Source organism: Pecten maximus, chromosome 16 (genome assembly GCF_902652985.1).
Source record: "Pecten maximus chromosome 16, xPecMax1.1, whole genome shotgun sequence".
In the NCBI taxonomy this organism is placed as follows: domain Eukaryota; kingdom Metazoa; phylum Mollusca; class Bivalvia; order Pectinida; family Pectinidae; genus Pecten; species Pecten maximus.
Window position 1 is genome coordinate 9,559,881 of NC_047030.1, and position 16,621 is coordinate 9,576,501.

Genomic DNA, 16,621 nt, shown 5'->3' on the forward strand with positions numbered 1-16,621 from the left:
AATTTGCACTTTTGGTCCTATCCATCAGCCCCTTAGGGTCAGTCAGATTCAATATTTGCATACCATCAAACTGTCATCTCACACATTTCAAACATATATACCGTAAGCAAAATAATCTTGATTTAAAGACGTGCAGCCTCCATAGATCTCCATACAACAATATGCAAAATATGCCTTTGTGTCACACCTGCAATAACAATGCATGCTCAGTCGTGGATTATTTATATGTGGCACTGGTACAGCAAGTTCAAGTTCTTTATTTCCTTGAGCCTTACGGCTCATCGGTTCAACAAATATATACATGTACAGAAATGATACAATACAAAACCACACACTCGCATACACACACACAACCGGACTAACACATACATTGTACAACAGGTAGAGTGTAGAAGGACATTTTTTTATACTAATAAAAAATCTGTTCTTTGTTTATTACTGTATTTAATATATTTTGCTAAATTTGAAAGATCTTTTTTGTTAACTGTTTCTAGAAGTTGAATAAATTTGTACATACTAGGTTTATTATAATAATATTTCTTAATAAAACGTTTTCTTAGGTCTAAATGAAATTCACATTTAATAATAAAATGAAATTCATCTTCAATGTCTCCACTGTTACAATAGGAACAAATTCTTTGATTTCTTTCTAAGTTATTAAATCTGCCAATTTCAATATTTAATTTATGTGGTGACAATCTACAGCAAGTGTTGTTAAACACATTAGTAATTGGGTTAATGACAAATGACAGGTAAAAAATAATCGCCAAATTTGCCAATGAATGGTTCCAACACACTGAAAACATGTGTATTACATATATTTACTTGAGTATATATACGTATGCAAGTACTATACATTATGTTGATATATTGATAAAATATATAAGGGCGAGTAATTTGTACATCGGGATATATTAAATAAAGCATGTTTCCAGCATAAGAACAGGAGGGCCCCTGAGTCGCACAGCTGTTAAAAGGTTTTGTTGGACGATTTAATACAAATGCATTAAAAGTTGTTTTAATTCATGGGACTCAATTGTATATATTTTCCTTTGGGCAATTGCTAAAGATCTGGAACCATAACATTGAACTTCTGGCGTTGAAGAACTAATCTTTTGAAGTTTTAGCAAGTTTTGCCCATGTTACCTTAGATGGCGATCAAGGTCATTCCTTTGAACAAGCTTGGTAGCTCTCAGTCCCAGTATGCTATATACTAGCCCAATAATTACATATATTTATGCATTTGTTCTCAGGGACCTGGAAATAGGCCAATGCCATTTATTTAGGAAATTCTGGGTTTTTTTTTTTCTCTTAATATAATAATGGCCAAGTTCATGACTCTAAATAAGTTGATGATTATTAAGTATTTCAAATTGGGTAAATGCGGCACCGGATTGGCAGAGGGCCACCGGATGCAACACCATGACATAAGCTTCCCTTCGCCTGGGTACAGATAACACTGTTAAATGTGTAGTATATCATCGGTTAACAAATTCAATGCAGGATAGCGGAGTGGCCTATCTACCAGAAACTATATACAGGAAGATGTTGGCGACCCACAGGGACAGCATTCCGAGGACTGGTATTGACAACGGAAGTCGGATCGACCCGCTATTAGTACATTCTCCGGCATCATTTGAAATGGTTGCAAAAATTCTGGCGGGACCTCCACTTCCTCCTTTAATTTTAATAACAGCTGCAAAAAGACGGGACCCAGTAACCGGAAGTTGATCAAGATTAGCGACATTTTCTAAACCGACCAGATTATGTTTAGCAATCACAACATGAGCTAGAAAGTCTGTTGATTGGCCGAAATCTGTGGATGGCGTGTCCACACCAATCATATTCACATACCGGTTGTTCATGAGCCACGTGACCGTGTCTTGATGCCAGGCGGGGAAAATGGAAGGTACTTGGCAAATCTGGTGTTTCTGTCCCAAACACAGCTGTCTTGTTCGGATACTTGTATCCCCCATCCAGAATTCATGATGACAGCGGCCTTGTCAGGAATCTTTCCATTGACTGATTCCCAGCTTGTTATATCGCTTAATAGTACTCGGTAATCCGGGTTACTTCGAGCTTTTTCCTTTACGTCAATGATTACAGCCGGTCCTGTCAGTCTTTCCATCGGTATCTGATGTGTACGCCACGCCGCCTCGTAAAAGTGCGCAGGCGCATCAACGTGTGTACCGCCATGCTCGGGCTGTGCAACGTAGTTGGATTCGTACCTAAAATAAAACGTAATTCGTTAATTATATCAGCACTATTTTTTCTCAATTTCGTCATAACACCATCAAAATACATGTATATATACAACAGAGCGATAGATAAATTTATCAAATTTATTTCAGTACCTTTGCTAGGTAGCGCACCCAGGACCTCTGGCTTAGGTAAAGAGAAGTATCTCTAGTCAAAGCTACAGTAGTATGGTTATGATATGCTACGTAACCTTATCGTATGCTCATTACAACTCTTATTACATACACTTAACAACTTCTTAGGCTCCTTCCGTAGTAATGAAACTAAAGTAGAATAATATATAAATAAAAGAACAAAGAAGATGGCATATACTAAAGTAAAACTTGTATCAATTCTTGCGCAGTCCCTTGCATAAAGCACGTGTGACCTTGACCTTCGATCCCTGAAAAACAATATCATTAGTGTTCCTACCGTTATCCTAACTCCACATAAATACGGCAACATGTTCGGAATAAAATTTGAGTGTAAAAACTACGGGTAATAAGAGGTGCGGCTTGTTAGAAGCGAACTTGTCCAAGATATTGCCATACTCATCTCGTGTATCAAGTTTTATGAAATTCTGGTGAGAACACTGACAAAGATCAGTTTGAGTGAATTAATTAGACTGGGGACAATGTTTTGTAAATAAAGAAGCCCAGAATATGAAACATGTACTCATACGAGACATTGCCACAATAAAATAACATTTCAAGTTTCATGAAATTCCATTGAAAGATAAAGTATTGAGAGTACTGACAAAAGTATATGTAAGTGAAATAAACTGAACGCAACTACTTTGTAATAAGGACGTGCCGGTTCTCAAAATAAAAAAAAAACAGACATTTTAAATTTTATGAAATGTAGGTTTGGTTGAAATAGTATCTATTTTATCAACCGTGAACACCATCATTGTATGTATATATGTATTGTAATGTTGATTATCTAAGTACATGTAAAGAGAATGAAATATAACTTTTTCGATTGCAATATTACAGGTGACGGACATTTTAAAATCCAGGTGAAATAATCGAACTTTACGCGATAACATCAAATGCTGATGTACATAGTCCGAGGAGCCATTGAAGAATTAGACTAACGATTGTGTGTTATCGGGACATCTCCTTAGCAACAGGGTACTCTCTATCACGTTTTTTGTCATTTTTCGTCGCCATGATGGCGGAAGTAGTTCGCATACGCTAACATGGTTTTTTTTTTTTAATTTCCGGTTCCGGGTTGAACCAATGATCACCGTGTATGACTGACACCGGATATAGCTACATCTAAAGCGGACATAAAACACAACGAGAGGTCAAATCACGGTAAATATTTGGTATTCAATGTAGTTTTAAGCTAAGATTATACTCCAAATTTGTCATGCTTGTTTGAATATAATGCATTGATGATTCAATGGTATAAGATTTTCAATGAACAAACAAATACTGTTTTTATGACATAAAATCAGTCTCCCAGTACCGAGTAAACGTTCACATGAGCGCTGTTATAGACGTTGAAATGTAAGATGTTATTTTATAGAGTTCGCCATTTAAAATGATGAATATTATCAAGTAAAACAATTGTATGCAATTGAAGTTATTGTAATGCACGAAATATGCGAGATGCGTGAGCTTTCGTTGTTGAGCTACTGTACGGCGTATAGTTATTAGATGTACATGTAGTTAAAAGTATGAAATCTACTATACGCCGTACACTGACAGATTTTGTTTTCTGCATTTTCCGATATTTACATTGTGGGATCAGTACATAGTTCTGGCGATTCCACTTCATAGTCATACCTTGATAAACTATATCAGGTTTTAATACATTTCTTAAATCTACAAATTCAACGTTGATTTCTTTGTACACTGCAATATTGTCGATACTAGGCAGTCTATTGATAGTGTCTACATTTCTGAAGCAATTTCCCTAAAGTTTCTGTGCAGTAAACACTCACTAAACATCTGTCTGACATCTTTTGCTATTTTTGTGAATCATTAGCTTGATTTCATACAAACTAGCTTGAAAACTTACCGCGATCTGACTCCAGCATCTTACCGTTCACAGCTTCAGATAGAGCTATACATGGTGGCTCGATAGGGCCAAGTATCAAATCTCGCAATCTCGCACTCTCGACCTAAGGCCGAAAACGCGAAAATGCGAAAACGCGACGGCGAGGGAGCGAAAACGCGAGAATGCAAAAACTCGACGTTGAGAATGCGAAAACGCGACGACGAAAACGCTAGATTAATCTCGCGGTCGCGATTTCGCATTCACGCCGTCAAGTGTTCGCATTCTCGCGTTTTCGACCTTAGACCGAAAACGCGAGAACGCGCGCGAGATTAGGTTTAAACGGCCGTCCTCGCACTCTCGCTTCCACGCATACCTATCCCACTGTGAATAGCACAGACGATTTGAGGGACTAAATCAACACTCGGTAAAACGCCCCCCCCCCCCCCCCCCCCCCCCTCCTTCGAAACGTCTGTTAATGTGCTTTATTCACTATAATATGTCATAATACACAACAAACTGTGACAAAATCTCATGTCCCTGTGCTTGACTCAGCCAGACCTGCGTGTCGTCTGTTGACATATGACACGGAACGCAACACTAGTCGAGGCGACACGCTTTTGTGTCATTATGCAATATGCGCTCTATCTAGGTTATTCGTTTCTGTTACATGACATTCTTTTATGATATACTGACACACTTCAGATCTATTGTTCTGATGAATAACACAATTGGGTCATGGCAATCATCGTTAATTTATGCGGATCACGGATCTCTTACAACGTATGCAGCTATTGAGGACATACCGGGACGCGCATGCGCAGGTTTATCACTTGACATGAACATATTTCTGAAAGTATATTATATATAGCGGCATTTAAGAAAAAATCCTGAAAAAAGGGTATGCTTCGGGTCACAAACTTTTACAGATTTATTTTAGGTGAAAATTATTAGCGTAATTTTTCAATAAAATTCCCACCTGAATCTCCTCTATCGTCTTATCAAAATATGAACAAAACGATTATTTTGACGAATTCACTATTAAATAGAAGAATTATTATGCAAAACTCTCAAAATGTATGTCTTTATCTAGGTATAGAAACCTTCCGACACACTGTGTATTTCAAATAAACAAATAAAAAATATCAAATAAAAATTAAGTTGTAAGTAAAAATGGAAAAAATATTTTAGTTTTTTATAATTATTTAAGTTCTTAAGCCGATGTACAAGTAAACTTGTTTTTTCAATTTTCCGGATATTGCTGTCCATTTCGTTTTTCATTTGCATATTATGTACCTTTTCCCGGGTATTTTGTTATAATCATCATTACCTAATCCTTGTAAGAGGGTTGGAGGTACGGAGAAGGGACACAGAATTAATACTGTCGATACTGCTTCAAAAATGTGTAACAGATCTCGAAACTACATAAACAAAAAGAGCTAAAACTATCAATAACATTGATAACTTGAACCTTGTATATACGAACGCGAACTTTTTCGACCCGATCACGGATTTTACGGGATTACGATGTCATTTACAAATGAAGACTGAATTATATAAAAAATATATATATTGATCGGATTTCACTTCATTCTTAGAGGAATTGCTAAATAAAGGCATGGTTAATATTTGAAATATCTGCTTGCTTTTACTTACTATAGTAGCTTGTTTTATAGAGATATTTACTGGGCAATGAGAATTCAACATACAACAACTGTTCATTCACAGATATGGAAGTTATTTCTACAGTTATTACAGATTAATTTCTCACGCTTCGGGTGATGATTGACATGCCTATGTGACTTACACTAAGTGGCCAGTGTATTGGAAGATTCCCCGAGGCTATACCTGAACTGTCCAGGTAATAAAAGGATGTCACACCTGTGTCAGCAGGGGGTTGGGGCGGGGGTGTTGGATTTCCTACAGACCCCCATTTTCACCTGCGAAGGAAATTGATACAGTATGATTTTTTCTAACGTTTATACACTGTTAGTACTCGTGTAAAGGAATTTCATAGTCATACGTTTTTCAACATTTTCTCTGTTGCACACTTAGACTGTCCAGAGACCTACATGTATATACTAGGTCTCTGGACTGTCCTCATCCACGTCATGGCGGCTTGATCTGTGAATAACTATCCAAAATTGATAACCCCCCAATAAATAAAATCAATGTCTTACCAAAATCCGCTGAGCTGTCCCCTGGCTAGTTCGGTGAAGTTATACGCTGGATTTCCAGGCCAATAAAGGGTTGTGTCACTCAACTCGTGGGTCAAATCCACCACCCGGAACGCATGGACACCGGTCAGACCACACAGTAGTACATTTAATAAAGTGACCATCAGCTTGGGAATGACCGTCATTCTGTTTGTCGAAGGTCCGTCCCTGAATAACAAACACAATATCCAGTGTAAGTGTCTTGGCAGGTTGAAGCGTAAAGTTGCGATAACGTAGTTTGCTCCGAAATAATGGCTGCTTTCTGTTGTGTTTTCTCGCCGTGTGAGTTGTATTTATCTAAATAATTTCCTCTGACCCGATACAACATTTACTCCGAATCCCGTACCCGTATTACGCGTCGTCTCGGTCCAATAGTTCGCTTTGTTATTATGCAATGCCAGGTGTTTGTTCTCGTAAATATGGAACGCCGACAGGGTCAAAATTCGAACTGCTTATTCTCTTATTTTTATTTGCTATTCTTCATTCCTAGTGCTTATATTTCAAGGTTACACGAGTGATATTTTTTCCTCCGCGCAAGAAACGAGGGCGATCCGACTCGACAGATCAACACATATGGGTGGTTTTGCTTATGTATCACTATTGTAAGATTACATAGGTATGTGATAACCCGTACAAATACTACATTTATTCTGTAGTGTGCACATCGCGTAACGTTGTTCGATCCAACAACTCAACCAAGTTAGTTTCGTTTTCCACTACAGTTTATCCATTTTATTGTTAGACATTCACTCCCAGTTCAGCTCTTAAAAGAGTTTTATTTAAAAAAAAAATATTTTTAGCCAAAGTATATTCCAAGAAATTTTATAGGCTCTCTCAAGATCCCTCATATTCCCTTTCTCTCTTGTTAAGCGTTAGTCTAGAGTAGTTCCTAAATTCATTTATCAAAAACTTATTTTAAGGTTTGCTTTGAAGAGGAGTATTGTGTCATCTGCAAACTATTATTCTGTATCTTATTTCATTCTTCAGCTGTATAAGGACACCCCTTGTTTGTTTATGACGTATTACTCTAGTAGTAATCATTTCTACTGCTGCTACACATATCAGTACCGACAAGAGACAGCCCTGTCGTATCCCTCGTCTTATACTGAATGTTTGTGATAGCCAGCCATTATTTGAAATGCAACCCGAAATGTTTTCATATAAAGTTCTTATCCATCTGAGGAAAGATTCACTAAACACATTTTTTCATGGATTCAAGTATAAATGTCCATTCCGAAGGCTTCGGAAAAGGCAAGACAAATAGAGCACCACTGATATATTATCATTGCTTGTACTTTTCGGTGGGCGGTTACGAGCTCGAGTTTGCATAGCGAACGAGTTAACGCCCACCGCAATATCGGGTGTACACGGGTCTAGACATACAATAGATAGCTTGTATGATGGTCTGTATATATCAGCTGTCAGTTAACTTCTCCACACCAATCAGAACTGTTTTGCGTTTCTGAACCAAAAATAATCAACAATCAGTTAGAAGCTCTGCTCACACCAGACTAAAGCAGTGTTTTTAAAAGCGACAGGATGACAACTCCGTCAGCTTGCTCTACGTCAGTTTAAAGAACATGTATTTTCTTTCATTACAAGAGGAAGATTATGACGGCGTTGTGTTATATCAAGCATGCCAGTATATAGAAAACGAAGGGAAAGCTTTCCGACATGGAGCTTACACGTCGACTTTTCAAACAAACTGGCAGCGACACAGATATGGGCTCGTTAGGGCCAAGTATCAAATCTCGCATTCTCGCACTCTCGACCTTAGGTCGAGAACGCGAGAATGCGAAAACGCGAGAATGCGAAAGAGCGAAAACGCGAGAATGCGAAAACGCGAGATTAATCTCGCACTCTCGCCGTCGCAATTTCGCTCCCTCGTCGTGAAGTTTTCGCATTCTCGCGTTTTCGACCTAAGGTCGAGAGTGCGAGAATGCGAGATTATGCTTTAACGGCCGCCCTCGCACTCTCGCTTCCTCGCATATATAGATATATATAACCAACGTAATGTATATCATTATGTATGTTCCTTACGCGAGAGAGCGAGAGAGCGAGGGCGGCCGTTAAAGCACAATCTCGCATTCTCGCACTTAGGTCGAAAACGCGAGAATGCGAGAACTCGACGGTGGGAGCGAAATTGCGACGGCGAGAGTGCGAGATTAATCTCGCGTTTTCGCCGTCGCGTTTTCGCATTCTCGCCGTCGAGTTTTCGCGTTATCGCTCTTTCGCATTCTCGCGTTTTCGCTCCCTCGCCGTCGCGTTTTCGCATTCTCGCGTTCTCGACCTAAGGTCGAGAGTGCGAGAATGCGAGATTTGATACTTGGCCCTAACGAGCCACCATAGATATGGACACCGAGATGCATGGACACGGGACATTAGAATTAGAAACGAAACCACCCCGATTCAAAAGTTATTATTTATCATTATTATCTATTGTTATTCATTTATTATTTAACTGGTTTTACGTCCGCTATTATGGCCTTGCGGCCTTTCAGCTAGGATAGGATAGGATAGGAAATAGAGTAGAGTGGGGACAGTATGGAGTAAAAGGAGTGGGAAAGCAGAGCAAAAGCAAACGTTTTGGGTTTTATATAAACATTGATTGATATCCCTACCGACCAATCAAAATGTTTCTTATAAGTGCATCTCTCCTTCGTCTGGAACATAGAAACGATATACATGTACCAAGATGGCTGCGCTGTGTCGACACGAAACCAACCAGTTTACCGGATTTGGTTCATGATGAAAATCATGATAACGAGACTTTCTGTGCCATCGCCGTCACGTTTTTACTTCAGATATTTTCTTTTATTACAGATATTCTTTTTTTTATCTACAGTGTACATTATTTATTTTTCATCCGATGTTTACGTTTTATTCACAGGTGCTAAAATATTTCTAATGTGTGTCTTATTTGTGATGAACCTTATCATAGCGATTATAACCAAATGTTTCTATCTTATGTCCCGGCCATGAAATGGGGGTCGGTGGGGCATATAGTGTTACCCGTGCGCGTCCTATCCCGTCCCGTCCATATGCAATGTAACTAGGAACTGCTGATGCGATCCTCAATAAACTGTGTTTCGAGTTGTAGGCTGGCAGCGTAGGCGTTGATGCCTTACATACATTTTCTAGTTTATTTTATTTTGAAACTAAATTGTTCACATATACGGTAGTGTCGAGTTCAGTTGCCTAAATTTTCTCCTATACATAACATTATACATTGTGAAGTGTCTTATTGCAATCTTTAATAAGATTCATCAGTTTGGATATAAATGTATACAAGTTTTATCTTTACACAAACAGTATACGTCGCAATGCGCACGGGTGTCGTTGCATCGTTTCAAGACCGACAGGTCTCTTTGTCAAGGTCTGACTGACTGTGTGAGCGAGATTTGTTCACCTGTACGTCTATGTGACGAAATGCTAACTTCATGTACAGACATTATATAGTTACCTATATTCTTTGTCTTTGATAAACGGACATGCCAAATAATTAAGATGCATTTCTATTTTACTTTTCGCCGCTTCAGACATAAAAAAGAAAAATATGAGCAAATGAAAACCAGTCCAAATTCTATCAACAAAGAAGACTTACTGTGTAGGCTGGGGGCACTTGGAATTAAGTTTCATTTCAAGTTTGTGGCGTTTTATTAGTAATAAACCACCATCTATTCTGGTTTGTTAACAGACAACTGGCATTTTAAGAAATGCTCAATTTTCGACAAACAACGTGTTTGTTGTTCTATTGCCAAAAAAACATAGCAGAGTAATTGTGGGATTAATGTATGTTCTAACATGTAAAATACGATGGTATAAGTACTATGATTTGATTGGTTTGGTTTGGTTTATTTTGTTTAACGTCCTATTTACAGCTAAGGTCATTTGATTGGATTAGGTATATATACATTTGTATATATATAACTTAGCAATACAAATGACGAAGGAAGACAACTTTATGACTCGTGCCCTGACCGAGCCTCGAACTCACGATCTACGGCACCCAATCGCCTAGCCAGAAATACCCGCAGCCTATACCGCTGCGCCACATCGGCGTTCTTAAAAATTACAATTACGACAGGAAATTCAAATCTATTGAAACGTTCTTTTTTAAGAACGCCGATGTGGCGCAGCGGTATAGGCTGCGGGTATTTCTGGCCGAGGCCCGGTCAGGGCACGAGTCATAAAGTTGTCTTCCTTCGTCATTTGTGTTGCTAAGTTATATATCTATTTAATAACACAATGTATCATATACACTATGTGTTGGTGATCCGAACATATAGATTTGAATTTCCTGTCGTAATTGTACCGAGAGAAATATATAATATATGTACAATTCGTATCCATGTATGTAAATACATTGCGATCCAGGTATTCATATCATCTTATAGACGACTTCCACAATGATCATGTCAGGGTATTTTCGTACAAATCCAAATGAGATGAAAATGAAAGGCCTATTGTCAGTATGTAACAAACGAGCTCTAAACGGATTGTCCATTTTTCTTAAAAAAATATCTCTTTTATTATGAAGCTTTAACAAACCGTATGTGTATAAGTGATTGTATTATTTTGCTGTAATATATGTAACTATCGTAAAGTGTTGACTTGGACTATGAAAGATTTATACAACATGTATATTATATGTGTCCTCTCTATCATATTAATAAGTTGTTACTGGTAATTAAGGAAACATATACATCATGTGTATTGCAATATAAGTTTCTGCAGCATTTCACTGCTATTTGTAACTATAAAAGCGAAATAATTTATATATTATATCTGTCCATCCTGTCATGTCAAAGAATTTCGTTATAAATGTACCTCATGTGTATTGCAATATAAGTTTCTGCAGCATTTCACTGCTATTTGTAACTATAAAAGTGTAATAATTTATATATTATATCTGTCCATCCTGTCATGTCAAAGAATTTCATTATAAATGTACCTCATGTAACACATTGTCATGTGTCTGAGTGTAAATAAATAAATCTGAAATCTGAAATCTGGGTATCGGGCCGACCATCACTGCGCCATTGAAACGTGCTTTTTTTAAGAGCAGCGGTATAGGCTGCGGGTATTTCTGGCTAGGCGATTGGGTGCCGTAGATCGTGAGTTCGAGGCCCGGTCAGGGCACGAGTCATAAAGTTGTCTTCCTTCGTCATTTGTGTTGCTAAGTTATATATCTATTTAATAGCACAATGTATCATATACACTATGTGTTGGTGATCCGAAGATATAGATTTGAATTTCCTGTCGTAATTGTACCGAGAGAAATACATTTGTATATATATATATATCAGCTTATAGACGACTTTCACAATGATCATGTCAGGGTATCGGGCCGACCATCTCGCGCCTTTGAAACTTTCGGTGGGCGGTTACGAGCTCGAGTTTGCATAGCGAACGAGTTAACGCCCACCGCAATATCGGGTGTACACGGGTCTAGACATCCAATAGATAGCTTGTATGATGGTCTGTAAATATCAGCTGTCAGTTAACTTCTCAACATCAATCAGAACTGTCTTGCGTTTCTGAACCAAAAATAATCAACAATCAGTTAGAAGCTCTGCTCACACCAGACTAAAACAGTGTTTTTAAAAGCGACAGGATGACAACTCCGTCAGCTTGCTCTACCGTCAGTTTAAAGAACATGTATTTTCTTTCATTACAAGAGGAAGATTATGACGGCGTTGTGTTATATCAAGCATGCCAGTATATAGAAAACGAAGGGAAAGCTTTCCGACATGGAGCTTACACGTCGACTTTTCAAACAAACTGGCAGCGACACAGATATGGGCTCGTTAGGGCCAAGTATCAAATCTCGCATTCTCGCACTCTCGACCTTAGGTTGAGAACGCGAGAATGCGAAAACGCGACGGCGAGGGAGCGAAAACGCGAGAATGCGAAAGAGCGAAAACGCGAGAATGCGAAAACGCGACGGCGAAAACGCGAGATTAATCTCGCACTCTCGCCGTCGCAATTTCGCTCCCTCGTCGTGAAGTTTTCGCATTCTCGCGTTTTCGACCTAAGGTCGAGAGTGCGAGAATGCGAGATTATGCTTTAACGGCCGCCCTCGCACTCTCGCTTCCTCGCATATATAGATATATATAACCAACGTAATGTATATCATTATGTATGTTCCTTACGCGAGAGAGCGAGAGTGCGAGGGCGGCCGTTAAAGCACAATCTCGCATTCTCGCCCTTAGGTCGAAAACGCGAGAATGCGAAAACTCGACGGAGAGGGAGCGAAATTGCGACGGCGAGAGTGCGAGATTAATCTCGCGTTTTTTGCCGTCGCATTTTCGCATTCTCGCCGTCGAGTTTTCGCGTTTTCGCTCTTTCGCATTCTCGCGTTTTCGCTCCCTCGCCGTCGCGTTTTCGCATTCTCGCGTTCTCGACCTAAGGTCGAGAGTGCGAGAATGCGAGATTTGATACTTGGCCCTAACGAGCCACCATATATATGGACACCGAGATGCATGGACACGGGACATTAGAATTAGAATTAGAAACGAAACCACCCCGATTCAAAAGTTATTATTTATCATTATTATCTATTGTTATTCATTTATTATTTAACTGGTTTTACGTCCGCTATTATGGGCTTGCGGCCTTTCAGCTGACGAGAACAGATAGGAAATTGAGTAGAGTGGGGACAGTATGGAGTAAAAGGAGTGGGAAAGCAGAGCAAAAGCAAACGTTTTGGGTTTTATATAAACATTGATTGATATCCCTACCGACCAATCAAAATGTTTCTTATAAGTGCATCTCTCCTTCGTCTGGAACATAGAAACGATATACATGTACCAAGATGGCTGCGCTGTGTCGACACGAAACCAACCAGTTTACCGGATTTGGTTCATGATGAAAATCATGATAACGAGACTTTCTGTGCCATCGCCGTCACGTTTTTACTTCAGATATTTTCTTTTATTACAGATATTCTTTTTTTATCTACAGTGTACATTATTTATTTTTCATTCGATGTTTACGTTTTATTCACAGGTGCTAAAATATTTCTAATGTGTGTCTTATTTGTGATGAACCTTATCATAGCGATTATAACCAAATGTTTCTATCTTATGTCCCGGCCATGAAATGGGGGTCGGTGGGGCATATAGTGTTACACGTGCGCGTCCTATCCCGTCCCGTCCATATGCAATGTAACTAGGAACTGCTGGTGCGATCCTCAATAAACTGTGTTTCGAGTTGTAGGCTGGCAGCGTAGGCGTTGATGCCTTACATACATTTTCTAGTTTATTTTAATTTGAAACTAAATTGTTCACATATACGGTAGTGTCGAGTTCAGTTGCCTAAATTTTCTCCTATACATAACATTATAAATTTTGAAGTGTCTTATCGCAATCTTTAATAGATTTTTCAGATTTATTTATTTACACTCAGACACATGACAATGTGTTACATGAGGTACATTTATAACGAAATTCTTTGACATGACAGGATGGACAGATATAATATATAAATTATTACACTTTTATAGTTACAAATAGCAGTGAAGATTCATCAGTTTGGATATAAATGTATACAAAATTTATCTTTACACAAACAGTATACGACACAATGCGCACGGGTGTCGTTGCATCGTTTCAAGACCGACATGTCTCTTTGTCAAGCTCTGACCAGAAATACCCGCAGCCTATACCGCTGCGCCACATCGGCGTGCTTAAAAATTACAATTACGACAGGAAATTCAAATCTATTGAAACGTTCTTTTTTAAGAACGCCGATGTGGCGCAGCGGTATAGGCTGCGGGTATTTCTGGCTAGGCGATTGGGTGCCGTAGATCGTGAGTTCGAGGCCCGGTCAGGGCACGAGTCATAAAGTTGTCTTCCTTCGTCATTTGTGTTGCTAAGTTATATATCTATTTAATAGCACAATGTATCATATACACTATGTGTTGGTGATCCGAAGATATAGATTTGAATTTCCTGTCGTAATTGTACCGAGAGAAATATATAATATATGTACAATTCGTATCCATGTATGTAAATACATTGCGATCCAGGTATTCATATCATCTTATAGACGACTTCGACAATGATCATGTCAGGGTATCGGGCCGACCATCACTGCGCCATTGAAACGTTCTTTTTTTAAGAGCAGCGGTATAGGCTGCGGGTATTTCTGGCTAGGCGATTGGGTGCCGTAGATCGTGAGTTCGAGGCCCGGTCAGGGCACGAGTCATAAAGTTGTCTTCCTTCGTCATTTGTGTTGCTAAGTTATATATCTATTTAATAGCACAATGTATCATATACACTATGTGTTGGTGATCCGAAGATATAGATTTGAATTTCCTGTCGTAATTGTACCGAGAGAAATACATTTGTATATATATATATATCAGCTTATAGACGACTTTCACAATGATCATGTCAGGGTATCGGGCCGACCATCTCTGCGCCTTTGAAACGTTGTGGCGCAGCGGTATAAGCTGCGGGTATTTCTGGCTAGGCGATTGGGTGCCTTAGATCGTGAGTTCGAGGCCCGGTCAGGGCACGAGTCAAAAAGTTGTCTTCCTTCGTCATTTGTGTTGCTAAGTTATATATATATATATCTTTTTACCTTACTGTAATATCCTTTCCTTATGATTATCGTAATTATAGCTCTTCAGAGCTAATGTTTCTGTTTAATATTTACAACTAACTTGTATGACTATATATACAATTTCTTGTATCTTGGTGCAGGATGGAAATATACCAGAATAAAAACATACAGCTACATATATGCGATATTTAATCAAACGGAGATTCTATTCGACTGACCATACTCAATTTATTCGTGTCAAATAGCTGGAGATACCAACGGGTTTGAACTGTAAGTTTAAAAGAAAAATGGCAAATAGATCAGAATGCCCGTGGTCAGAACACAGATGTAGATGTTTGAAGAAATGGCTATTGATTGTCGCTAGAATGGGTCTAAACACGGGGGCTTGGCACGATTTTCCAAATGATGGTCCATATGTATATGTATTATATATTCCAAATGATGGTCCATATATATATATGTATTATAGTGTCTATAATACATATATATATGGACCATCATTTGGAAAATCGTGCCAAGCCCCCTGTGGGTCTAAATATATCTTGTCATTTTTAATTTTTGTTTTATTGTACTTTTGCAACTTTCTTTACATGTCTTTATTTACCGTAGTTTATCAATATTGACTGATACGTCTGTAAGGCGTCCTAATGATGTAATGTAAATACACATCCTTGTACAGAGCTCTACACACATCTGAACACGTCTTACACACATGCATGGGTTGTAATTCGCAATTATACGACTTCCGTTACTAAACATTTGACCCAGTTTCTTTATCCGTAATGTATTGTTACAGACAGATATATATCTACAGGTTAAATCCATGGTTTTGTGAATTCCCGAAAGTATTTAGACAAATATCTACTGGAATTATCAGCCTCATACCTTAGGCACCGATGGCCATGCAACCTGGCGTGGGTTATAAATTGTATATAATGGTAAGACGAGTTACATATACTCACCCCTGTGTCACGTCATTGATACGATTCCAAGACCAGATTATTCACAGCTTTTCTTCGTAACTCTCGGAAACAAGTGACCTAGCTATATATAGATATCTGTTATTTTCGTGCGGTTTAACTATTTCCGCTTCATCGACTACGTACGCCAACAACCGCGAGGGAGTGAACTCCGCTCAGAATATGAGGGTCACTATGTGGGAGACACACCACAGGGATATAACGAAATTGTATCCTCCTCATGTGCTGCATTAACTTGTCATTGAAACTGTAACAATAATACTATCCACATTGCTTGGAATATTACGGAGTGTACACAATTTGATTTCCTCATGCAGTCAGCACAGAACAGTGTCAAAATACAAAGTGTCTAATGGAATATATTATGAGTTTATGGGAAAGTTAGGGGCATCCATATAGATACGTCCTGCCCATTTGACAACATTCAGCTTGCTTTGATTACCATATGTCCTTCTAATTAAAACACAGATCATTTGTTATACGCTATGTTTCCTTCCATAACGTAGTGTATAATAATGATGTGTATTTAAACCAGATAGCCACGTGTTGATCCTCTTTAAAAGTATTAAATCCACCGTAGTAAACAGTAGTGTAGGACGAATACATCACGCC

At 38.6% G+C, this 16,621-nt stretch overlaps 1 pseudogene; it reads right to left on the bottom strand.

Moving 5' to 3' along the window:
* Positions 1–217: 217 nt before the first annotated feature.
* LOC117344974 lies at positions 218–16,621 on the bottom strand (annotated as a pseudogene).